The following is a 26,999-nucleotide window of genomic DNA, read 5'->3' on the forward strand; positions in this document are numbered from 1 at the left end:
GATTAGTTTACCTGTATTGTTGGTATCGTCAATCCTGGTAGGTTATATAAACCTGCGGGCTTCACGTTAACCGATCCGCCAGGGATCTTTTGGGTTCGTGCATTAGTTCGGTAGATCTGACTGGATCATAAGTATCACAGTCCTCCTTGAGCGGCGACCGATCTAACTGGTTCTGATAAGGGATCGTTTGAATCGTTTGGAAGATTCCGTTTTAAGGGTTGAAGGTCCGAAGTAGGAAGTTTGGTATCGAAAAATTAAAACGGGAGCCTTCAACCCTTTTATTATGAAAAGCCAGTCCCGTTCTCCATTGCTCGACTTCCCCTTCTTTTGCAGGGGTGCATAAAGGACCAGATGTGTGAGACACGATTACTAATCACGTGCATTGCCTTGCTCCCTCAAATCCAACGCCTTGCTCCCTCAAATCCAAGAACTAAAACACTAATTTACGCCTGTTTTGTGCTCGTTTATGTGCCAACTACCACACTTTGTGCGTAGGGAGATATAAAAATTTGTATCGAGCACAGAATGTGTTCAGGACGTATTAGTTCCTGTATTTAGGGAAACAGCTTAGTGCACTTTGTGTTCTCATACTGTTTACTGGAGTGTCCTATTGATATGAAATTTGGATTCTAATAAAGGTTTCAAGAAGATTCATAGTAATTCCTATTTTTGTTACTAGTACCTAAGTAATCAAAAATCAGTTTTTTAAAGGATATTTTATATTTTATTATATTATATTTATATCAATCTGTTATTGTTTCTATAGCAATTTAGGATAATATAAAAGATATATCTTATAATATGTTGGTAATCTATTCCAGGCATATCTAGAGAAAAAGCAAAATTTTTTAAGAATTCAGATATTATTGTTTTCTATTTCACTAATGACGCTTTCTTTTTCCAGGTTTTCCACATACCAGTAAAGTTTTCATCACACGTAAGTATTCTCCTGTGCTCCTAAAACTGTTACGTTCAGAACCACTTCAACGCTAATTACCTCCTTAAAGGTGCAAGTTTACTGTCTATGAAACACTAATTAGTAGAACTGACAGAGCGTTTATGTGTTTCTCCCTTCAGGTAGATATCTCAACATAGTTAATTTTGACGTTTAAATAGCAATGACATCGCAAACTGGTGTTATGTAATTAAGCAAATTTTCCATTAAAAAAAATGGGAAACGCTGAAAAGGTACGTAAGATTTATGGGCACCTTTGCTACTTTTATAAAGGAAATTTCCAAATTGTTACGCTTCGTTCGACGCCATAAATCACTCAAGTGAGATTTATACACCTTTAGGACAAAAACTTTTTAATTATTTGTTATCGATGTACAGAATCTGAAAGGGGCACCGAGAAATATTGATTCATTTTCGCTTTCCGTTCATTTCACAACTAACCTTGAACTTTTTTGTTATAAACAATTTTAGTGCGAATCTCCTTATTATTAAGTGAAAGCAGAATCATCGTGCGAAAAATAATCTGTGGCCCTTCGCATTAAAATGGATCATTGCATAGAACGACGTCAATAAAGAAAGTAGGTACGGCCTAAATATTCATGGCATGATAATATTTGATCGCCAACGTTTAACACGAATGCTTTTCAACTCGAGCTTGAATAATATGATGTACCTATCTTTATTAGATCAATATCTATTTAAATTGCATAAATCACATTAATACAGTTGTTGTGCTGCAGCAAAACACCGACGCTATATTCTGCGGATCCTGGCCTAGAAAATCCAGAGCCGCGCCACTCGTCCGCTTTAATATATGGAAAGGAAGCATATTTTAATAAAATCTACTCATTTTGGGACACATAAATATTCAAACTTTTGATTGAATTCAGACCTTTTCAAATTTAATTGCATATACGCCTGGTTAACTTCATTGAATATCAAATAAGGACCTACAACTTCCATTTCCATATTTGCGCTATGCTCTGCAAATCACTTCTTTTTTCGTTTTGTGCAATAATGTGAAAGGGTTTACTTGTATACTTTTTGCATTGCAAGCGTTAAATGCATATTGAGCGTCAAAAAATGACGAACTGTACAATTTCTTCCTATCCATCGCGCTCATTTCGGCATGAGTTTATGCAAAATGTTTGCCAGTTTCATTTGAATCCAAGAACTATATCTATAAATAGCTGTAGGCAATCGACACCATTTAAAGCAAAACGAGTAAGATCATAAGCATAGGTACCATTTGTAATTTTTGAACCTTATTAGATTACATTAAGTTAAGTAGGGGCCAACAATAAACGATATCAAAATAATCAAGATAACATTAAAAATTAATTCACATTCGTTTTTATAAATGTTTAAGTAAAGTTAAGAGTACTAAAAACACCTCTATAATTTGCTTCACGTTTATCACTACTGTACCCTAGGCTGGTCAATCTAGGCAGGTTTATACAAGTGAAGTAGAAAAAATCAGTAACAAAGTGATCTCTGCGGAAATGAGTACTCAATAGGGTCCTTATTAACCCCTAAAAAATCGCACTTTGCCGCATTGGTGGTACTTGGAAAAAAATGGCCGCCATCTTGATTTTTTTCGAATTTATTAAATATTTCGTAAAGTATACATTACATCAAAAAAACTCAAGAGACTTTTTTTATGGAGAATCAAAAGTTACCTATATTAAAAAAAAGACAAACTATTGATCAAAAAACAAAAAAGTTATTGAAATTTATATGATTTGGGTAATTATCACATTTCTGTCGAGACTTAGATGTATAATGCAGATATAGCAGTTTTAATTAAAGCAGGACTTAAAATTATTTTAAATCTGTACCGGTGTCCAAAGAAGATTCATGATATTAACCAGTTACGTCACACACTATACATGTATGCGAATGACTTCAAGGCAAAGCTTAAATTCAGAATTGTGTTTAGCCTCACTACCACCAACCGAAGAAGCTGCCAAACAGCACATTAATATCATGAATCTTTTTTTTTTATTGATGTGTTGCTCCATGTGAATTATTTGAATATATTTAATGTAGCAGGTAAGTAGAGGGAAGCAAATAATTGAATGTGTTTATTTTCTTTAGGTTATCGATTTCGAAGCTCACTTCATCATCAGACCTTGCTAAAATATATAAACGACTCTAGTGAGCCGATATCCTAAAGAAAATAAAAACATTCAATTATTTGCCTCCCTCTACTTACTGGCTACATTAAATCATGAATCTTCTTTGGACACCGGTACAGATTTAAAATAATTTAAAGTCCTGATTTAATTAAAACTGCTATATCTGCATTAAGTTCTTGAAATACATCTGTCTCGACACAGATGTGATAATTACCCAAATCATATAAATTTCAATAACTTTTTTGTTTTTTGATCAATAGACTTAAATTTTTATTATTATAGGTAACTTTTGATTCTCCATAAAAAAAGTCTCGTGAGTTTTTTTGATATAATGTATACTTTACGAAATATTTAATAAATTTAAAAAAAATCAAGATGGCAGTCATTTTTTTCCAAGTTCCACCAATGCGACAAAGTGCGATTTTTGAGGGGTTAATAAGGACCCTATTGGATACTCATTTCCGCATGTTACTAATTTTTTCTACCTTAACCACCTATTTTGACTAGCCTACCCAAAGCTACTGCATTGTAGAATAAGTGCGACTGACTAAAATAGGTACCACGTTTGTAGAAGTGCACAATTGAATGCAAAATACAAACACAAGACAAAGTTTGTTATTGTCAAACGCGTCGTTGGATAGAAAAAAAATCCCGCTTGCTGCACGTACATGGCTCCATAATAAAATTAGACTGTTTATCAAAAAAACTAATTTAAATCAATGCAAATTCCTACTAATTTTTTTACAATTTCTGGTGAGTTCACATTTTTCAGAGTATGCCATATCGTTTTTCTTAAATTTTCTTTCTTTTCTTCTTTCTTTCATTTTATTTTTCTTAAATTTTCTTTTACCGTGCTGTTCGCATTAAAGGTTGTAGAATCGTTGGCATATAATGTAAGATTTTCCAATGGCATCCATAAAAATGTCATTTAGAAAAATAGTAAATAGTACCGGACCTAATATTGATCCTTGTGGTAGACCTGATCGTCGTAATAGGTAATTTATCAGAAGATGTATTTTGGAATTTTACAACTTGCTGTCTGAATCTAAGATATGATCGTATTAAACTTAGTGAAAAGCAATCAAAAAAATATTGTTTTAGCGTCGCTATCAAACGAGTGATATCAACTAAATAGAAAGCTGTTGTAAGGAGTGAGTAAAGTACTGTAACCTAAATTTAATTACGTGATTTATTTATTTACAATTAATTAATAATAAATAACCATCCAGCCCGTCCCGCCAGAGGCGGAGAATTCTAGAATTCTACAGTCGGTCCGTGTGCTTTTAAGTAGTAGAATAGGGAAATGTCAAAATTTGGCTCCCGTAGGATATCAGTGAGAGTATTGCGGCCAATGGGGTTGTGTTAGGGGGTCTATAAGCTTTAATCTGAACATAGGTTACATCGACGGAACCGCTGCAGATGACGCCTCGTACGGATTTTGGACAATATCTTGTAAACTGTTCATCCCACGAAAAAACACATCACTACCTTTTGTGTGTGTTATACATCATACCTAATTATTTCTGCTTAATTGTAGATGTTATTTGTTAAATTATTTATTAAACTTTAATATATTAATTTTTTTCTCGATTACTAGCTCGTAAATTATGTGAAATTAAACAAATTCATCATACCTTGACATTTATTTCACGTAGGTGGTAGAGTATAGGCTGTGTGTTGTATTTAACGCGCAAATAACAAACTTTTAAATTAACTTTTATAATAAATTTGACCATTAAGTAATAAATATCATCAATAATGGTGCCTTCAGTGCAATTATTGTACAATGTGCTGTGTACCTATCCCAATTGATTCCAGGACAGTAGTACGAAAATATGAACGTACCACAATAGGAAAATCGGGTTTGAAATTCAATTTTCTTGTTCGTAAATGATTTACGTATACTTCACATTTGTGTTGGGAAAGTATGAGTGAATATAGCCGATTTATTCGGTTGGCTTTGGCTTTGGATATACTACCTATAAACTGATATCCGAAGAAAATTTCCTGAAGGGATATGTGCATCCTTCAAACAGGAATGCTAGGCGATGATGAAGACTGAAAATTTTAATCAATGCTCGTCGGAAACTCCTTTAGATTTTTCGTAACTAATCATGTGTCTATACATGTGAGGCCAGTTCCCCATAATTTTTTATAGATATCCAAATTTAATTGTCTAAACATAATTGGTAATACAGATGATGTTCGCCGCAGTGGAAGGCTGTATCTCCATTTGACAGGTTACTTTGCAAAATTAATGCCAACTGCAGCGATTTTCGTATTCCTCCTGCTATGTCGCGCAAGATACGGCTCTCTCTCGTGTATAAGGGAGGTAAACGGCGAAATGTCCATTAGCTAATCGATACCAAAATTAATGCTTCTTAGTCTAGTTGGTTCTTATGTTCTAAATTTACGCAAATCGATCGATACCCATACAAAAGGTTAATGAGAAATTATGAAGTTTCAAGGAAAAATTCGAGGAAAACTCAAGTAACGTTTTAAGCATTATAAAGTGTTAACTTTGCAAATAAACTTCAGACCGCTTTTATAATTTCATGGAATAAACTTATTAGGTAAATAATAATTGATTACACTTAACTCGTCCTGTTTTGAGAAACTCTTAAAGTTATGTATAAAGCCGACGCGACGGTACTTTATTGATTCTATAGTGAATCCGCTACTGACTACCTCGGTGCTTTATAAACTGAATAATTTGTGCGGAATTAAACAGATTACTAATGTTGGTCTATAAATTGGTGACTAACGTAAATACTAATCGCACTGACAGTGTCGCTCTGCGGCTTGGAATTTGTTTTCCTTCAATTACTTCCGTACGTGTATAAACTGGAAGTCGTCGACAGTTACGGTAACAGGTTCAATTATTTCGCTTTATCCTTTTTCAAAGCATAAGTGTACCAAGAGCAAGAGTAATATTTGCTCCTGCTTCGTGTCTCACAAATTTCTCTTGTAAGGATGTGCGAGTTTTAAACTTGCATACAAAGTGTTCCCGTAGCGATTAATGAATGCTAGTGTAATACAATAAAAGTGTGGTCTAATGACGATAACAGTTATAAAAATACCCATGGTATAAACTTAGGAGTAAAGTTGTCGCAAAGTAGAGATGAAACCAATTCGGCACGAAGGACCAATTTGTACCCTGTTTATGAAAATTTCGATTGCGGTAAAAATGGTTATTATGTAGTCCTAGACCTTGCCGTAATATTATCTTTAATACCACTAATGTCCGCATACCAGTAGCATTGAATTTTAGTTATAAATTCAATGCCAGTAGTATTATATTTTTCTCACACTAGAGCCAGACGTAAGCCGTAACTAAAGCAAATAACAAATTGCATAGAAAATCCCTAGATATTTTTATTTCCACCATATGTTAGAAAGTGTATAATCTGGCGAGCGACCTTGCACTGGTTCATTTACGGTTCTGTATCACTACTTATGAGAGACAATGGCGGTCTTCCAGCGTAATGGAAAAGCGTGTTATGTAAAAGTCTCGTGATTTTGTGAAAGAGGTCTTAGGCTGTGCCTCAATTCAAAACTTAATAGTTGTCCAGCAATTTCTCCTAAAATATTCAAACATTCATTTCAAGCTTTTTGCTTAGGTCCGTTTCAGTTTAGGTTAGGCCTTGCAATTAATGGCAAATATTTTGATCACTTATAGCGATGAAAAGCATTTCACTGCTAATTTCGTTTTGCCTTCGAGGTTTAATCAGACACTTACACGTTCTTTTGATTTATTTTGTTGTAGGATATCTAGATTACTGTTATTGATGTAATTACTTAATAAAGAGTTCTTAAATTTTTTTGAAACATTTTCTTGTACCTATGAGGGTACGTTACATCATCGAAAAGAGAAAAAAAAATGTCTATCAAGCGACCCTTATCAAAAGCTACAATTGTTACTTAAAAAAATTAAATTGTTTTTCGCTATTCGTTTGTTTTCTGAAATAAGAACAACTGAACGCTGCCTTATTGTGCCCAATAAAGTGTTAAACAACTTTTATACAGGAAAATGTTGTATACAGTCGTTATTTACAGAGATACAATACATAATGGGCACTGTATAATAAATTGTTTTGGGCACACCATCTTTCCTTGCTTTAGTACACATCTTTTTTTGAGCAGTGCTATAATATTTTTTTGCATACAAAGTTAAACAATTTGTAAATCAGCATATGCATGGTGAAAGCGCATTTTTGGTAATACGGATCATATTTTATTAGCAAAGTTTAAAATAATCGATCTCACGAGAAATCTAATTCAAGATAGACTAGAGTCTGAAGCTAGGGCTGAAGTCTCTAGCTATTGTAATTGCTGAGATCTTAGCCGAACAGCCAGCTAACCAGCGAGCCAGTCAACCGGCCAGCTAGACAGCCAGCCATAACGTAATGTACTTCTTCTAATGATGCTTCTTAGTTTTTCCAATGGGTTACTTTATAGTAACTTCGTCCTTGAAATCGCTGTGTTCCATCTAACGGTTTTTGAACTACGTTCAGTGGCGGATTTGAATTTTTTGCGCCCCTAAGCACACCAAAACAATCTTTAAATTGCAATAAATTTTAAGATGGTAATAAAAAATGAATGAAATTTTTAAAACTAATATGAAAAGAAATACAGTATACCTAAGATTTAGTTTTCACACACGTCAAAACTTGCATTGTCGATTATCGTTCTTACAGTTACAGTTTGTTTAAACTACCTACCAATTCCAATTTATTTCATAATTTTAATTAAAAATTTTTGTCATTTGTAACTTGTTATAGGGAACTTATTTTAAAACTTAAAATGTTACCTAAAATAAATACACTTACTGCAAAAAATTCCACCCTCTAAAGCTGCCGCTCCTAGGCACGTGAATAGTGTGCCTATATGTAAATCCGCCACTGACTACGTTACTCAATCTACCTTCTAATATTTATTCAATACTGGACGAAGTATTTTAGGATCTCCTTGGGATGATCATTATTACTACTTCTATAGTCCGCCTCGCCTTGAATGTACAGTACAAGCTCTTATGGTCAACAACGATGCCAGATGTCACTAGAATATGATTTATAGAAAATGGGCGGCTCGGGTTCAATCCTCCGCCAATTTTTTAATCATTTCACCAAATCGTCAAGTAGGGCCACAGTATGGGTTTACTGATTGGTCTATAAATCTAAATTGGTCGGAATATTTTGGGATATTGCGTGAATTTCCGTTTCCAACTTTATTTTGGATATTACCATGCAATAGTCGCTGTTATTTCTAACCCTCTTGTGTCTTCTGTGTATACACACATAATCTAATATTCATTTCTCTTTTTTTCTACCAATTATATAGTATATCAATATACTAGATAATGGTTTTGCATCAGTGATAGAAAGTTATTCAAAGCGGAGTGTGTCAAAGAACGACGCATATATCTCCTATTGTTTGTTGAGTAATTTCACTGTTCTCAATTAAAAACTTTGGAAATGCTATGCGTTCGACGATGATCTTTAACTTATCCTGAATCCTGATTGTTGTTTGTGTAATTCCACTGTTCACAATTAAACACTTTGGAAATAATATGCGTTAGATGACGATTTTTTAAATTATCCTTATTGTTGGTTGCATAATTGCACTGATCACATTTAAAATTCTTGAAAGTAACGTGATAAAACTGTAAATGAAATTTTTCTAAGCGTATTTACTTTTACAGCCATTACAACTACAACTACTTTTGGCCATTGTAAATAAACAAAATGGCGGTCTTATCTCACCAATATTAATTACAATGTGCTGCCACCAGAGGCCTCACAGTTAATCTGAATCGCGAATAAAGCAGGTGCAGTAAAAGTACTACGCAGCAAAATAAAACCGTAATTACTGACGTATTCAACCACTAAAATTCCTTTATACACAAATTCAACAAAAAATGAAACCTATCCGTTTGCTACAAGAATAAAAGCACAAAACCGTATGATACTAAAGTTTACTAAACAACGATTTTTAGGGAGGATTTAAAATAACTTTCTGTTTGGACCGTTTTTAACGTATTTCATATAAAAAATACATATTTCTGCGTTAATTGCGTCCGTCCATTTAGATTTCAGCACTCCAGCCTCATACATATGGTCTTAACGTCTGGGGTGGACGGATAGAAAGATGGAAAGGTCTACATGAATGCTTAGGCACTGTTCAACTATCCCATTTCCAAACTAAAAAAAATAACGTTAAATATTTCTAATAAACTTTGATAGCCCCTACTGGAAACGCCATAAATATTTAGGGGCACGATGTTTATTTAGTAGGAAAATTCTTATTTGAAGGAATCCTTTCTCATAACGTACACACCATTTTTCAAGAAATCCTTCTCCTCCTTTCGCCCGGATGGCGTAAGTTTCCAAGTTTAGTCCACCTTTTTACGATTCTTTGAAACCATCTTAACTAATAAATACACCAATATACAGTATGTCGCCGGTGGTTCTTATTTATACCAAATTTGAAGCACTTTTAAGTCATTGAAATTAAAAAGTCGAATAGTTGTTTGCTAGTTCGTAGCTCCAATACTAAAAAAATTAACCATTCTGGCAATTTCCGTTAGAACACCTTGTATACAAAGTTTGTCTGTCTACAAATCGATCTATGAGTGTAAGTTTGTTTTCGTTTATTTGGCACATTGAAATTTCTTTACCGTTTTATGGCTATACATATTTTATGACGGTCCATAATAATAGGCTACACGGAAACATAAAGGAACGGAAGAGTGACACGAATATTAATAAGAGCAGAAAAGCTCTTCTTTTTACCTGCGATCGTAGATAGAAAGTACCTAGTGTTTTGCATGTTACAGAATCAATTGATTGTATAAATAAAACCCTAAACCCCGATTGGAAAACCTTTTGAGACCTATATTCCTTTGTGCGCCAAAGGGTTGTGCATTATTTAATAATCTGTCTGTTTCGATCCCTCTCTAATTTCTGTTTGAGCAAATGTGATTAACGGTGATTTTTAAATCTGACAGTGCATTTGGAATGCAATTTTTAATAACGTCCATTTGTTTTTACCTAAAAAGGTTTTTTTTGTCTGTGGAAAGTGTTCAGATCCACATACAGTATTCTCAGTGGTTGTATTTTAAGGACATTTAAAATTTTACGACAATGCAGGTGATACGATACTTCGCAAACTGTCAACAGCACGGTAAATCTTACAGAGCTTGATATTTCAGCTGTAGGAAATTGTATTCGGATGCTTCGTTTTATGCCTTTATCGCAATTTCTGTGCACAATAAAGTTATATCAGAGAGATCGCCCGATACTCGAACTGAGTTTATCGGCGGCACAAGTCTCTTCCATCCCCGAATTGTGTTTCTAGCATTACATTCCCTCCCTCTAATGGTCTACATAAAATTAGAGAAATTGGAAAAGAAGTAACTGATTTTTTATTTCATTCCATAACAAAGTTGATGGCAGCACTGCCGACTGTAAAACCCCATTTAAGGCGCTTTGATAAACGCTCTCGGCGGGATAACATAATTTTAGTATCCCGCACTATTTCCTCCAACAACAATTTTAAAAGGACAAATAGAATTTTTTTTATTTCTTATTGGCCACGAAAACAACATTTGCGCTCACAAAAAGAGAATAGTCCCTTTTGTTTGGGTCGCGGTGGCGAAAAACCCGCTTTAGTCGACGAGTAAAGCGTAACAACAGTTAGGCTGTTCAGGGGTGGTTTAGAGGGTTTGGATGTTCCAACGTACTGGCATTATAGGGGGTAACCGGGGTTCAAACGAGGAAAGACTACTCGATCGATGAGCACTCCGCACAAATATGGTTTATTTTTCGTTTCCTTTATGCACGTATTTACAATTATCCTTTTTGCATCAAGAAACTTATCAGCTTAAAATTCTTTGCTGTACGCGATATAAAATGAATTTCAAACTGAGAAAACTCTTCGAATAGGGTCACGTACGTGTTTCCTGTTTAATTATCCTGAACCTTCGTACAAATGTTGAAATACCGATATTTTAAGAATCACTTTTTAATCTGGAAGAGAGCTTTTAACCCCTGCAATTACAAGGAAATATGTTCGACGTTAAACATCCAATTACCCGAGACCAACCCGCTTTTCCTTCGACATCATTTTGGTAAAAATGCGTCCTTAATTATTCGAAGTTGAGGGTGTAAATTAACGATTGATTGAACGGGTCATTTTAGTTCCGTATTTCTACACGCTAGGTACCTATATCTCTACGTGTTCTTAATTAGGTGCTATTTTTAGATTAGCGCCTTCCTTAGAGATCCCTCTTGAAGATTAAACTCCTCTAAATCATAAAAAATGATTTACGAGTGAGTATAAACTGTAATGTAATTTGTTGAGATCGGTATTTCTTTTTGTTCTAATTGCCACACAACTTCAGAATGAGAGCCGGGAAAATTGTACTATGGGCTCCACTACAAATTATAATTAATCTTCAATCATCAGGTGTGTCTCATTATTATCTAACAGATAACATTCTACCTTACACTATATGCTATTACCTTAGTGTAAAGAATAACAGCTACTACTGTGTGCAACGGTCACTAAGCCTCCCACAAAATACCTCTCCAGCTAGCTCGATTATAAATTCTACACGCCCGGCTTCCGCTACAATGATTTAATTTTATAATTTAGGAACCTCGGCGGCCTTGAACACATCCAAAAACTCTAAGGAATTATTTACACAAGTTTTGAAGCTTAGCATAACTCTGGGCAGGAATACTAAATTTAACATGACAACACGAATCTGGGTCGCACTGTGGGTTCGATTACACACACAGCTACTTGATTGACAAATTTATTCGCTAAGACAAAACAAAATTAAACACATAAGCTGAAAGAAAGACAGGCTTTCAGAATCCGATTTAGGTACACATATCATGCATACAAGCGAACGATAGACATTGGCCCGTATGAATAAAAATAAGCAAATGCTTATACTTGCAAAATTCAAAGTAAATACTCGTAAGTGCTCCTTTTCACTGGGCGACTTAGCAGCCCTGCTAAGCAGAAAGACGGGACGCAATGCAGAGCTGCTAAACAGACCAGTATGAAGGGGCAGTTACGAGTATTTACTTTGAATTGTGCAAGTATAAGCATTTGCTTATTTTTATTCATACGGGCCAATGTCCCAGATGTTCTACTAGACAACTTGAAACCTTCTAAACAAAAGACAGTAATGCTGCCCAAAGCGCCCGTATTGTAGACACGACATTGATCCTAGTACTACAAGAAAAGCAAGAGCGCTGCAGCTGGCCAAAATTTAACCAGTAAAACAGTACTAGTGACCCAGAAATAACAGTAGTTGACCGCGTGAATTTCCCACCTAACTAGTGCGGTCCTGAATTAGATCTTCTTGTCCAATTTTTCATGTACCAGTTTTTTGTGCGTTCTGAAATAGAAGCTGAATAGGACATATATGTATTATGTAATAATGGTATCCTGAAGTCATGTCTTTCTAAACAACTTCTTTGGCAATCGCACAACTTTATTATAGAGCTTGAGATCTTAAAGCAAAGAGTAGATATTGAATTTTGTATAAAACTCCTTCTCTTGCAAAGTTTGCTTAGAAAATCAAGCAACATCAACCTTTCGGATACAACTTTTACTCCAACATAAACTTTAAAATGTTAGCTGCTGCCACTTTGAATATACGTCACAGTATCATGGAAACTAAACTCAAGCATTCACAAACTTTAATGAGGTATATAAATAACAGAAACTCTTTACTTCATTTGGATGTTTACGGGAGAATGAAGTAACCTTCCATTAAAGTATGTGCTCAAAATAGAAACTTATCATCGTAATTCCATTATAGAGATGCTTGGAAATTTTGAGAGATGAAACTGTTTTTATTTTCTTAACGAGGTTTTTCTTGGAAAGACTTTCCATCCCTATTCTTTGACCTCTTATTACTGTTGACAAGATTCGAGCCATCGTTCGCAATGAATACGCCACAACGACGGCCTAGAACCCCCTTTGTGTTGTAAACACTTCATGGTCCTTTGTCTTTTTCCTCTTTGTTTTTCAAGCCTGTTTTGTCTACGGGTCAACTTGCAATTCGAGTAAACAAATTTAAACTTCATTAGGCTTGTAATTGGCTGAAAAAATGCGTTAACCTTAAACGAAATAAACATAGGGTCCTATTTACTTAATGGAAAGTATTCGTTTTCAGCTTACAGTTAAATTTTACCCACCTTACAACATTTCAATTAGATTTGACGTGAAACCCATTACATTAAATTAAAATCAATAGCCATTACGTATGCGGTATAATTACAGTCACAATAATGTGTACCTACTCCAATTTCAGGTTAAGCGAACTTGCATTTAGAATTCAGTACGTATTCCGTTACGCAATTAATAGAAAAGTGCTTCCGTTACAAAGAACCTCGCTGGGACCTTTGTATTTCAATGTATAGTGTATACGGTTTAGAATTTAGATAGACGTTAGAACATTAGACAATTTCAAACAATCATTTTAGGGCCTAGAACCAGTCATACGCACCCTGGCCAATTCGCAATTCTACCAAGCCTAGGAAGTTTGTTCGTTGGAATTTCTAAATCAAATTACTTAATCTTGTTTCGAGTCTTCTACAAGACAAGAGTTAAATCGCGTTACTTGCATGTACGCGTTAATATGGCACAGGAAAAACAAAGAGGTTATGAGACAGCTAAGGGTACCACTGATATTTCCAAAGGTGCAAATAATGCAGAAAGTCCTAAAGTAATTTAGTATAAAGGTGTAATCATACTTCAAACATAAGATGCCCATATTATAGCGGCACAGTTAAAAAATCCGCACAATTTTTGTGAAGAAGGCACAACATTTCACATATCGGTTTTCCAATATCAAAAAGAGCATTTTGATTCGCAGCCCACAAAGCTGATGAATTATGACAATCATAATTTATTTATCGATTTTGACGGTTGAAGTATCAATTTCGACTAAATTAATCATGATCAGTCGATTTTCGTTCATCATCCATTGAACACTGACATTTTCAATTAAAACTTTTTTGGTCTAATATCGTTTAAACGTAATAAAAACGAAGCCATCATTTATCAATTGGGAAAATGTCTTTTAATAAAACTGAAAACTTAATTAATAAAATTAATTTAATCATAGCCAGTTATTAATGTTTATTTATAATTAAAATGCAGATTGTTGCAATGAACGTTTGGTTATCATGATGTTAATAATCTCGTTCTTTTTAAATTAGAATCGTAAATATATGTATCTAGTTTAAGCTAAGAAAAGCTCTTTTCTTCTCACGGTTGGACTACGGGAACAAAACTAGCAAGTGGAGCGGCTGTTTCCTCCGTAATGAGTTCACTTATTTTGCAAGTAATTTTAATTACTCTTTAATAAATTTTGTGGCCGAAAAACAGGGTTTCCATTATGGTGACGAAAAAAACAGGTGCCAATTTCCTTTTTGTAATCGAGCCTACTAGCATAATTTTTTACATAGAAAAAGAAAGTCGTGTAATTTAATAAAAATGGTGTGTTTCAAGTTGAGAAAAAAAGCTTCATTGCTGTTGCTCTCCAAAATTTTTTTCCAAAAATCCGGCCCGTTTTTTTGTTTCCGGATGCTTAACAAAGTTTGAACACAATCTGTCGAGCCGTTATTTTGGAAAATTGTTAACGTACATACAGACATACAGACGGAAAATATGGTATTCTTTAAAAGTTGCTCTAAATTTGAGGAAATTTTGACATGTCCAAAAAAGATGACGAAATAGCCAGAATATTCATTTTTAAATAGCGGGACAGTTTTGAGAAATTGAAAATACAACGTTTCGTTTATGAGAAATCATCATCAAATATTTCTGAAAAATGGAGATATGTCCGATAAGTATTCTCGCACGATTAAGCCGTTGTGCGTGGGTGCACCATCTTGTTGAAAGCAACAGTTCAGAAGAATACCCTTCTAAACTTAAAACTTGAAAATTGTATTTAAGATATAGAAAGATTTTAATTATCAAATCAAAAAAACTTACCTGAACTGAAGTTCGATTTTAATTTTATGAGACCTCCAGTCCCGAGTTATTATCATGCAGATTTACTCACTTAAAAATTGATGCTACTGTTCATAGATAGGACCAAAAGCCATGGAAACGCATTGTATAAATTGTGAAAAAAAGTACGATTTTGAGTTAAAAAAAGTCCGGTAATTTGATAACTATATGCAAAAAAGTAGATTTAGTTAATGATAGAACCGCCGTATGAATACAGGTACTTGGAAAGCCTTTTACTTCGAACACTTCCCGCATAATCTTTCCTCAACCGGAGTAAGATTCTCGTAGTTTGATGCGGAGTGTGGGGAGGACCCTCTTTTTGTACATCCCCATCGAACGTATTAGGCGACTTAGTTTTTCGAATATCCAGACGGGACCTTGGATGCCCCTGGTTCCCGCGTCCGTCACGCTCCCGGTTCCGCACTTTCGGGTCGGGTTGAATGGCCCTTTATCCTAGAATTTATGCGATTATAGTGACATCTGTCTACCCCTTTCGCGTGTGGATATTGTGTGAACTTTGAAAAAATAACGACTCTTTCAAAAACAACTAGGAAAACGTTTTACCACTCGCACGTTAGTAAGGGAGGTATTGCATTGGTTGGGGTAAAAAATCACCCCCTTCCCACTTTTTTGACGAAAAAAAAACGTTTTAGAGCACCAGGAATCCGAATCAAACAAAATCTCAATGGGTCGATCTGTCTGTACTCTCACTTTCTGCGTCATAAAAGGAAAGGCTGAAAAGATTTTGGGCGAATGACACATGCGCAGGTGTGCGGGTGAACTTAGGTTTGCAATATGGCGCCTCTCACTCTTTTTTTCTCTATTATCATCTTCACTCGGATTATTTAACATATCATATGGAAGTAATGGTTTCACCCTTAACTATTCAGTACCCCACTAATTTTTATTTGCGATAATAATAAAATTGCTAAAATTTTACCCGATTTCCCGTTTTAGTGTTCTCGTCTCGTCTAGTCTCGCCCATTGATTATTAAACCAATACGACCCTCAACAATCAAGTACTTTCTTACTCATGCTGGCAAAACAAGATTTGGTTATAATCTTATAATACTTAATATAGGATTCCTTTATATTAAGGTGGGGTTTACATTCAAAAATTGGAAATTTCTTTCCACAAACTGGTTTTTGGGTCAAAATTTTTGGTTGAAATAACATTCATTCAAATATATAATGTTGGGACATTTGAGTGAAACAAAAATTATTTATCCAATTCCTGCACTTTCGCCGTTATTTAAGAAATAGATGTTAATGAACTGTCATATGTAATATATATCTTTCATTTTTATCACACACTGATAATAATTTGTTATAAAATTTAACTTCATTCACAAGCCTAAACCTTTAGCAACCTTCCCCCGTTAACAGAAGTTCATTTTCTTACCTCGAAACAAAGTTATTGCGAAAATCGCAAGGTTACTTTTGCACTTTTTGTAAACGCCACCTTAAAAGCACATAATGCTCTTTTTGCACCTTAAAATACGCATAATATAAGAAATTATGTTTCGCGATTACCAGATAGATAAGGAAAGTCATTATTATTTACTTGCCATGCCTTATTGGTACCCTTTATATGCTCTACATCATTCTTGGATAGTATGGCTAGACCAAGCGGACTAGACGAGACGAGACGAGACAAGATGAGACTGAACCAGGCCGAAACGAGACTAAAGTCTCGTCTCGAGGTAACGAGACGACAGACGAGACAAGACCTTCGAAAGTCTCGTCTCGTCTCGTCTGGCGGCAACACTATTCGAATGTTTTTGTATTTTTAAGAACGTCAACGAACGACCAACATTAAAACCCAACATTTTTAAACGCTCTGAAATGAAACAATAGGATCTTTATACATGAAGAAAAATGAAACGCGTATTAATATTACTCTCGCCAGGAAAAATTGCCGGTCACAGCATACCTGATACCGATCTACATTCTACGTTTTTCTTCAGATGCGAGCGACTTCCGGAATAGGATCGTGTCAATGTTGAACGAAAAGACTTTTCATTCAACATTGGCACGATATCTAGCAAGATATCATCCCGGAAATCGCTCGCATCTGAAGAAAAACATAGATTGTAGATCGCCACCAAGTGTGCTGTGATCGGTAATTTTCCTGTCGAGAGTTTTAATTAAAATCTTATATATTAGTTTATTAATTTTGCTGCAAACATAAAACGAAATTCAAATATTCGCGAAAAGGGTTTGTGAATTCAGCTTATCGATTGTTTGTGTAATGTGTATTTTTGAGAACGCTCTGGACTGACGAAATAATTTATTAAAAAAGTCATTCCTCTTATGTGATAAAACTAAACTCGAAAATTTTCTGAACAAACGGTACAGGAATCATTACCCAATTTTTAATTCATCGCTCCCTATTAATTATTTTTTATTATCAGTCGTTTGTGTAAGACAGCCTAAACTGTATACAATTAAACTAGAAAATTTTTACTGAAAAACGTTAATGAATCTCCTTCACCATGGCCCTTTTTGGCAGGGAACCTCACGACACGACCTTACACACATAGCAGAGTCACTTCTTAGTTTTCATCGAGAAATCCGGAATCATAGGTACCGAATAGGTAGTTTAATTATGGTTCTACCAATGCAAATGAAAACTGAAAGTTTCTAATTGGGGTGTTTAACTAAGTTAATGTTTTTGAACCCAAAATAACATAACACTTCGATGCATAAGGAGACGGTTTTCCGTCGGAACTAATTCTTCGTACCCTTAATTTTTTGCAAAGCGTGTTGTCGTGAGAAGAAACTTGATGGAATGGTAAGGTCAAAGACTTTGCAGTTAATTTCCTGTGTATGACCGTAGTTGTAGATAACTTCATTTTTGTAAAGCTAGATAGTAAGTACAAAAGAAATCCTGCAATACGTTGTTGTTGTGTAGAATTTAATGGATAAAAAATACACGAGCGATAAAAAGACGTATTCATATTCTTGAATTGAATTGAAGGCTTCTGTACAAATAGGTAATTAAATTTTGCAATGTATTGAATTATTACTAACAACATAATCAATTAATTAACTGCATTCAGGATTAATCATCTCTATTTCACTTAAATTAGTGGCAAAACTACGGTATGTGCAATTGCTTTTTCTAAAATGCTCGATCTGTATGAACGACATTACCAAATTGGGTTAGCACGTAAAAATTTAAACTGACGTGGCTTTGACATTTTTTCATAATTTTGTTTTGTTTGAAGAAAGCCCACATTGTACATGAATAGATGCGAGTATACGGAATATATTTTATGGCAAATAATAAATGATATGATATGACCTTTTATACCATTTAAAAAGTGAAATAGCACAAGTTTGATGTTAAGTATTGAGTCATCAGAGTAAAGAATTGAAAATTAGGAGGAACATTGGAAAACAGAACATCATGAATAGCGAAAGCGTTTGATTTACATGAACTTATAATTTTGTACTGAATGAGACTGTTTTTCTTTTCTCCGAACATTAAACTTCCATTGGGGACAAAAGAGGTTACTTATAAATCGTAGCTCAGAAAGGTTTAATTAAATTTCTGTCTGGACCTCGAGAACGTTATAGCTTTCATTGCATGAAGAGTGAAATTTTACCTTGGATATAAAGAAGTGAGTCCCTATAACAAAAATAAAGTGGATACCTTATTTTCTCTGATATTGTACTTTATGGAACATTAGATGTGGCGTGTCAGTTGAAAATTTTTCGGATGAGAGATTTTTATGCTGATTAACTCATCTGGTATATGGGATGCTATTTTGGACATTTAAATGTAGGTATTCGCGCAAACATTTCGAAAAAAAGTTATTTCTGATTGGCGAGCTTTGGGAATGGCCTTTGTGAAAATACATTAGCCCAATGTTCAATGAAACATTAACGAATTCTGCGCTTGACTTGGCTGACTGTTAGCTTTAGCTTGCGCGGTAAAACAGAGGTAATAGTGCAAGTAACGGCTCTGCCTTTAAAAGAGCGGAATTAGGCTAGTTTAGGAGCTCGTCCGAACACAATGTGTTAGTTGGTAATGGCAAAGAAAAGCAGTAATATTATCAATTAGCGGACCCCAATTAAGATTAAGTAGTATCTGTTGCGTGTTTAGTTCTCGATCCCTACCAGTTCTATGAATACGGTGAACAATTTTCTTAGATCAGTTTCGAGCATTCTGCCGGCTACTGAGAAATTAGGTTTTCCTGCAGTTTTCCTAATTCGTAAGGTAAATACCGCGGTAGTATAGAACAACTTAAGACCTTCTACAGGGGCACTTCTAAACAGTATTATGCGGGTGTAATTGGGCACAAGTCTGTTGAGGGCCCAGAACAAGAGAGGGACAATGAATAAACGATCCTTTTTCATTTTGGTTGAAGAGATATTTTTATTCGTAATTATTATGTAATTTAAAATTTCTGAAATCTCAAATTTAGAAGAACGTGTTTACACAAATAAGAACATAGTCGTTAATTAAGGATGATTTGGCAAGCTATCGTATTTTGACACCGATCTTTGATGAGAGCCACCCAGAACATTAGAGGTACGCCGATTTTCGAAGCTGTTTTGAAGAATGGCTTCTGGATTAATGGGACATTTTTGATCTAATGTAAGGAACCAGTGACACTAAAAGGAATTTCAATACAACCACCCGCAGGACCACGGGATTTTGCCACACCAAATTCTTACTTTACATTAAAACTGCTGCAGATTTCAATCGAGCATCTGCTCTCAGCAAGACATTTTTGGTCGAATGCTTAGTTTTAGTTTTGCTCAAAATTCTGCACACGAACCACCTCTTAAGGATCTAGGCCGACTCCGTTTAAATTGAGAAGTATAGTTAGGAGGGTAATTTTTAAAACATCAAGCCCTAATTGAATGCATGGCGACAACATTGCATGACAAAGGGTGTTCTCTACCGTGTTTTTCGAATTCTGTATTTATTTAGATGATTTTTTATTGATTTTTTATTAATGATTTATGGTTAGATAAACTACGATAAGAAAGTGCTTTTAAAAACAATTTCAATAAAATCCGATCTGGCGATAAGGATTTGTTATCGCTTCGTAAAAGTTAGTTGTTATCTCTGTAATTAGAAATGTGTTGGTTTTTCTCAGACCTATATAATGCCTTTATTGGTATTGGTATTGGAAATATCTGTTGGAAAAAACGCAAAAACCCTTCAATTTTACTTGCAAGGGGCCTCCTTCCAACAGAACCCTCCTTAGTTGTTTCTTGAAATGTTGATCACCAAGAGCCTCAGTATTTATGGAAACATGTTTGTACATTTTATTCCAAAGGGTAACAACATTAAAAGCAAATGAACTCTAGAATACGGAGGAGGTATGCCTTGAATCTTAAATTTAAGTGAATTTTGTACGTCTGTTTTTCATGTTCAACCAATTTTTTATTATTATGTGTACGCATTTGGAAATTCAATAGATTAATCTTAAGCATAAATTTGGTAACTTTTGAATCTTTTGAACATCGTTGGCGTTTAAACGTGGTCCATACATCACATCCCAGTAATTTAACTAAGAAAAAACTAGGGACTCGCACAGGTTTCTTTTAATTTCAACATTAAGGAAGTCCTTATTTTGATAAATTAGTCTCAATTTGTAGAAACCGTTTTTATTAACGTGATCTTTGAACCTAGTTTATGGTCACAAGTTTTTAATTTTTTGGCATAATTCCAGTTCTCTGTCTTGGACATCAATTTTTAGTCAGTAATATCCACGATTTATGATTCGGTACGCTTCCGAAATGTGACTCGAACTGAAAAAATGAAAAAAAAGGTGTTCTCCCCAAGGCGAGTAACATTAGCGTATTTTCCATGAATTGATCAGTTTCTCGAAAGGTCATGTAATGGACAAAGCAAAATAAGTTAAGGCATAAATGTTCTTATATATAAGAAACTTAGCACTGCGCAGTCTGCGCATGCGCTGATGTTTAAAATATGCGATATGTTTGACTTTACTAGAAGAATACTTCATTAAAATTTCGAAACAAATATCTCTACAACTAAGAAAGTTTGACATTGCGCAGTCTACGCATGCGCACTTCTAATTTTTCGTGGTACAATGTTTGCAGATCCTGAGTGCCTTTCTCTCTTTTTGAATGATTATTGTCTAATAAATTTGTTTCGTGTGTAAATGATTCGTTTTGTGTTTAATTGGTCCCATATTACGACCCGGGATATTTCATTTCATTTATTTATTTCTTTGTTGCTTTACCTTATAGTAGGTGGCAACACCATGTCCCTAATACATACAAACAATATACTTAGCACACAAAATACTAAAATCATAGAATGTATAACATATTAAAACAAACCGACACATTAAAAAAACACATTAAAATATCCCATTCTAAAATTGTGACGAACATACAATAAATATTTTAAAAGGTTTCAAATGTTTAGGTATTCATTTAGGTGATAGTACGCTTTTTTTACTAGAAATTGTTTTAATGCAAATCTAAATTTTTTGTAGGTTTTAATGGCCTTAATATTTGGCGGTAGTGCATTAAAAATTTGACACGTTCGAAACGATAAACGATAAACCCCGGATAAGAGTTATCACGATAAATTTTCTGGTAGTACGTAGGTGTTTAAATAAACATGTTAAATCGAGTGTTAAATTGAATCCTTTGGAACATTCACAAATTTTAATTGCAATATTGATGCTCATTCAAGTTGACTTATTGAACAAATTCAATTCCTTAAAGAAATGTTCCCCTTCCCACACCCCTCATATTTAATGAGCGAGACCAATATGTGCTGCATCAAAATGAAGCAATATTGATACAAGATTGCTATACATGTATTTTTTATGCATGCTTGTTGGGTATATTTTAGAAAAAGTCATTTTTCTACTTAACCATGAATCGTACGCCCTCTAGCGGCGAAGCAATAACTTGAAAATAATTTCCAGCGATTTCTCTTGGCCCCTTTTGTTAACAAATTTTTTTTCCCAAAACGGTGCAATTAACGGTTCCAGAGATATGGCTTGTGACCATTATTAATGGACACCCTGTACAAGACATAATTGTTAGTTGTAGCCACATAACCCGAAAGCTTGCAAGTTCTGAAACGAAGTATTTGGACTTGAAATTTAAAAAAGTTTAAGCAGAATGATTGCTAGATATACTCACAGCTCTATTTTATTTTAATGTTTCTGTTACAGTCTAGAGCCATTAAAATTTACGATCCGCCCCCGGTATGTGTAGTGATTAAATTATCGTACACTTACTCCAAATCAATTCGAGATAGTGCGCTTACTGAAATTACAGCTCCTTCATTCAAACACAAGTTACGGAAACCACGTTATCATGTAAGTTGGTTCAAAATGTTGTATGCAACATTATTGTCACATTGCAACTGCTTATTACGAACCTAAGACCTCCTTTCCAATTTGATCGATAATTGCTCGTTTCAGAATTCCAAATTAAAATTTACACGTATTCGCTAGTATTTGGGTGATTAACATGCAAGTCACGAACCCTCTGTTAGGGTGTGATTGACATAGTAGACCTAGATTTGCAGACCTTTTTTCACAAAATTTCCGCGAGCGTGTCTTTCGATTTTAAATAGTTAATTTGACAACAAATTTGCCTAACAGTTTTCGTGACCATTTTTTTATATTTCTTTTTTGCTCGGATGTAAAAATAGGGCTAGTTTAGCAAAAGTAGGTTTTTAAAGACAACCAATCAAGTCTTGAGCGGCGTTTTTCAATGGGTTTGGTTTATGATAATTTGATGAGGCTGATGTAGACGAGACACAAAGTTTGAGCTTCCCATATTGATTTCAGTTGGTATAGCCCTACTTTTGTTGTGCATAAAATACGATACCGTGTCTTATACAGTTTATTTTACGCATGGCGGCGTATAATCGCTATACTAAAATTTTTTAGGAAGATTGCGGGTTTGCGCGCCCGTCAACCCTTTCCGTGTCCTGATAAACTCACAGTTTTTGTGCTAACCGATTTGGGTATAAAATAAAACGCAACGATTTTGATTTTTTAATCAAAATGGATATGTGTTCCATAATAACCTTCGCTAACTAATAATTCCGTTATTCTGCTTCAAATCGGTCTTAACTTCTTAATGCTTTTAATCTCCAAACAACAGCCTACTTCTATATTGACTTCTGGCTAGGTATATGAAAATATAAGGGCGAGATTTTCCCTTACTAAAAATAAATGCTCAAGGCAAAGAAAACAAACACCATCTAACTTGTAAACACAAACACAACGAAGAAACACAAATAAGGGCTTGTGAAAATAAACACTCGCGTACGAAATTAAACACGTCTTGCACGAAAGCAAAATAATTCCGCTGTGGAGATATCATTTCAATTTAATACGTTAAAACCTTCTTCATCCATTAAGAATAAACCAATTTTTGCAAAAAATATTTAAACTTTTTATTTTTATTTGAAGGTTTCCCCTTTAAAACACACGCCTTGAGCGCACTAAAATCAAATATAATTTACTGGAAAATTTAACATTTCAAATCTTAAATAAAAACTTCAAACATTTCGAAAGTTCAATTTTCAGAGAAAGTAAGGCTTTTTGTTCGCTTGTGTTACGCGAAAGCGTCATAAAGTAGGACGCATTTGGGGGATCTGGAATTTCGAAAAGTATTGGCTTTATAAGTGGCGTATAATATTTATCGGGATGCTGTTGCGAAGTATATCGGTTTTAAGAAAAAATAAAAGTATAGAAAAGTTACAAAAGAATATTTGTAGCCGTACATTCTGAGCACCAATTACATTGATTATACAAAAAATTAAATTTGGTACACAGAAAAAGTAAGAATGGAACTTTTAAGTAGCAGTGAGTGGTATATAAGATTTGGAATAATAATTTAACATAAAATAAATATATCTCAGATATACCATTGAACAGCTACACTACAATTAATATCTTTATTTTAACATGCATCTAACATATTTTTAATTGCCTTGAAACTCCCACCTAAAATTGGCAAACAGTTCCCAATATATTGGATCTAAGAAAAGCATTTTCAAAAATAATCACACACCAATTCAGTCTCGGTTTCACATTTGCTTTGAACAATCCGAAATTTGGGGACTTGAAGAAATATATTGCTGTGTAATGGGTATGCGATCACTATACCACCCACAGAAAGTTGGATTAAGTTATCACCCCGAAGGCTCGGTTGTACAACGTCAGTTTAAACTTCACTTCAGTTTAGTTTAACTGACGATTTCAGAAACAGGATTGGTCAACTTGTAAAATATTAACCAATCAAATTCTTTAACCCCCATTTAGCTATAAATTGAAGTTTAAACTAACATTGCACAACTGGGTCTAAATCGGCAGCGCAATTTGTTACATCGCTTAAATATTGTGCTCATTTGTGCGTCAATCACCAAATTATGTGCGCGTCTCGTTTAGGAGAAAATCAAATTTTTCCAATGGGGTTTCAACTTAATGCTGGTACACCATCATTTTCGTATCCACATGACATTAAGTTGGACACCCAATGGAAAGTTTTGATTTTCTCGTAAACGAGAAGCACACAAAATTTAGGGAGTAGCGCACAAATGGGCACAAATTTTACCTATGCAACAAATTGGGGCGCCGATTTAAGGGTGCTAACTTGACCCAGCCTTCACAGATTAGCAGCTAGCTCAAAACACATTAAAATTGAAACTTAGAATTTGATTGATTGATTTATTTATTTCTTTGTGCCATTTGGCGTAAAATATACATAAATTATAATAATTTGAATAGTATAATATATAAAAAATAAAATAAAGATATCGCGTAAAAGTAAAAATATGTATAAAAGATTTAACAAGTAATAAAATTTTAAAACAAAACATTGATAAAACACTTAGTACCTAACATGTAGCATTTATAAAAAAACTCATCCAGCGAATACAAAGCCATTTTAGTGACGATATGAGAAACTTTTTTTTTTGAAATGTTTATATATCGAAATTGATTTTCCGTGTTCTGGGAGAGCATTGTAGAATCTGGCACCCATTTGCAAATATGACGTATCATGTACGCTATTTTTTGATATGGCTAAAGCGAAGTTGTTTTTAAATCTAGTGTTATATGAGTGGTGATCGGAATTTCGTGAAAATTGAAATTTGTTTCTGAAGATAAAGCACAAACACTCGAGCACATATAGAGCATAAATGGTTTTAATATTGTGTCTTTCAAAAAACCACTTGCACGACTCTCGTTTTTGTAATGAAAACATTGTACGAATAGCTCATTTTTGTATCTTAAATAAGTCGTTAATTAATTTATTATTTGCATTTCCCCACATAATGACGCCGTACCTCATCTTCGATTCAAACAGTGAGTAGTACACTTGGAGTAACGTTTTTTGGTCACAAAATTGTTTACATCGTGACAGAGATTTATTTAATACTGGCTTTAGATTTTCTATGTGATGCCGCCAGTTGAGATTTCTATCTAAAGTAATCCCCAAAAAATTACAGCTATCGCACATTTCGATGTACTCTGTTTCAAACGTTAGTCCCATTATACTAACTGTTGAGTTGAGATTTTTTAATCTCTCCTCGTACACTTCCGGCATCTGCTATAAAAAATCCATTAATTAAAAATTTGGGAAACTCAGTAGCCTCGATCAACTCCAATGAAATTATTTAGAAACTTTTGACGAATACTTGAAACTGTCTCTGGGTCGCACAAAGGATTCGAATAAACACACCATTAATTGCTTAACAATGACAAAAAATTATTCCAAAGCACACGAAACGATTAAAATATAGTTCCTAAAAGGAAGAAAGGCTTACAAAGCTCGTTTAGACATGCATCGCATACAGGGAAATATTTATTGTCTAATTTATTACCTTTTATTTTAATTTATTACCACCCACTTGGGTTAAGGTAAACATTGACTAAATGAACTAAAAAGATTACAACGTTTTCGCACTTTCAACTCAATCTATGTTTATAGGCTTGTAGTTTGTACGTTGTTCACTGTACTAAGATCTCGATCGGATTCAAAAACCGTGAGCTTCAAGATTTTTAATTTGGAGTAGAGAGAAAACTGGATCGAAGAAGTTTATTCAAAAATAAGCAATAATCCAAAGAGTACCATAAACGATTGCAAAATCAAACAAAAATTGGAAACTAACAGGTCTTTAACTGACCGAAGGCGTGACACGTAAGCGCATGTAAACGTGACGGATCACCGTTTCGGGTCACTTGAAAGCATTGTGGTTACATTATTCATCCGTGTATATTCAAAACTCTTTCAAAATACGTGAGGGATCGTTTTGTTTGAATACGTTTACTAATGCCTCTTTGAATGTCCACGACTCCCTCAGAAACTTCTCACTGTATCCAGCGACGTGGTTTGATTAGTATTAACTCGCCAAAACTTTTTTGGCACATTTATAGCCACAGGTGTTTCTGTTCGCACCCTACTTTAAGGATAGTTAATAAACAACGGAAACGTTCCGCTATACTAGAACTCATAAATACGTGCTACTCCATAAATTACAAAGTAGCCCTCTATGCTTTAACTTGTCAAAATCCGTGAAATTCACATAACTCATAAAACTCGGTAATGAGCTTTTCTGAACTTCCATCTGTCAAAGTTGCATTACGAACTTTATTGTTCAAGGCTGTAAACTCGCAACAAAGTACTTTGATTCAACCAATCTGCGCGGTTATGCAATGACCTACAATCGAAGAGTCTTCGCGGTTATAAATATTATTTTAGGTAGATTCCCAAGACATCGCGAATACTTCATGAGAAGCACGAGAAAATACCTCAAAGTATTCCGCAAGTGATCGTAACAATAAACAAAGAACGGGCTTGATACAGTTTTACGATTGATGCAAAGTACTTTGCTTGCC

General features: G+C 34.5%; 1 protein-coding gene across 4 annotated transcripts in view; it reads left to right on the forward strand.

Moving 5' to 3' along the window:
• Window positions 1–903: 903 nt before the first annotated feature.
• The window catches only part of LOC116171566 (acetylcholinesterase-like), an 81,020-nt gene continuing 54,924 nt past the window's right edge, over window positions 904–26,999 (forward strand). For all 4 annotated transcript variants that reach the window (XR_004145467.1, XM_031488479.1, XM_031488481.1 and 1 more), the window contains exon 1: window positions 904–937. The gene's annotated coding sequence lies outside the window, so the exon portion shown is untranslated. The remainder of the gene's footprint in view (window positions 938–26,999) is intronic.

Source organism: Photinus pyralis, unplaced genomic scaffold, assembly GCF_008802855.1.
Source record: "Photinus pyralis isolate 1611_PpyrPB1 unplaced genomic scaffold, Ppyr1.3 Ppyr1.4_LG5, whole genome shotgun sequence".
NCBI lineage: Eukaryota > Metazoa > Arthropoda > Insecta > Coleoptera > Lampyridae > Photinus > Photinus pyralis.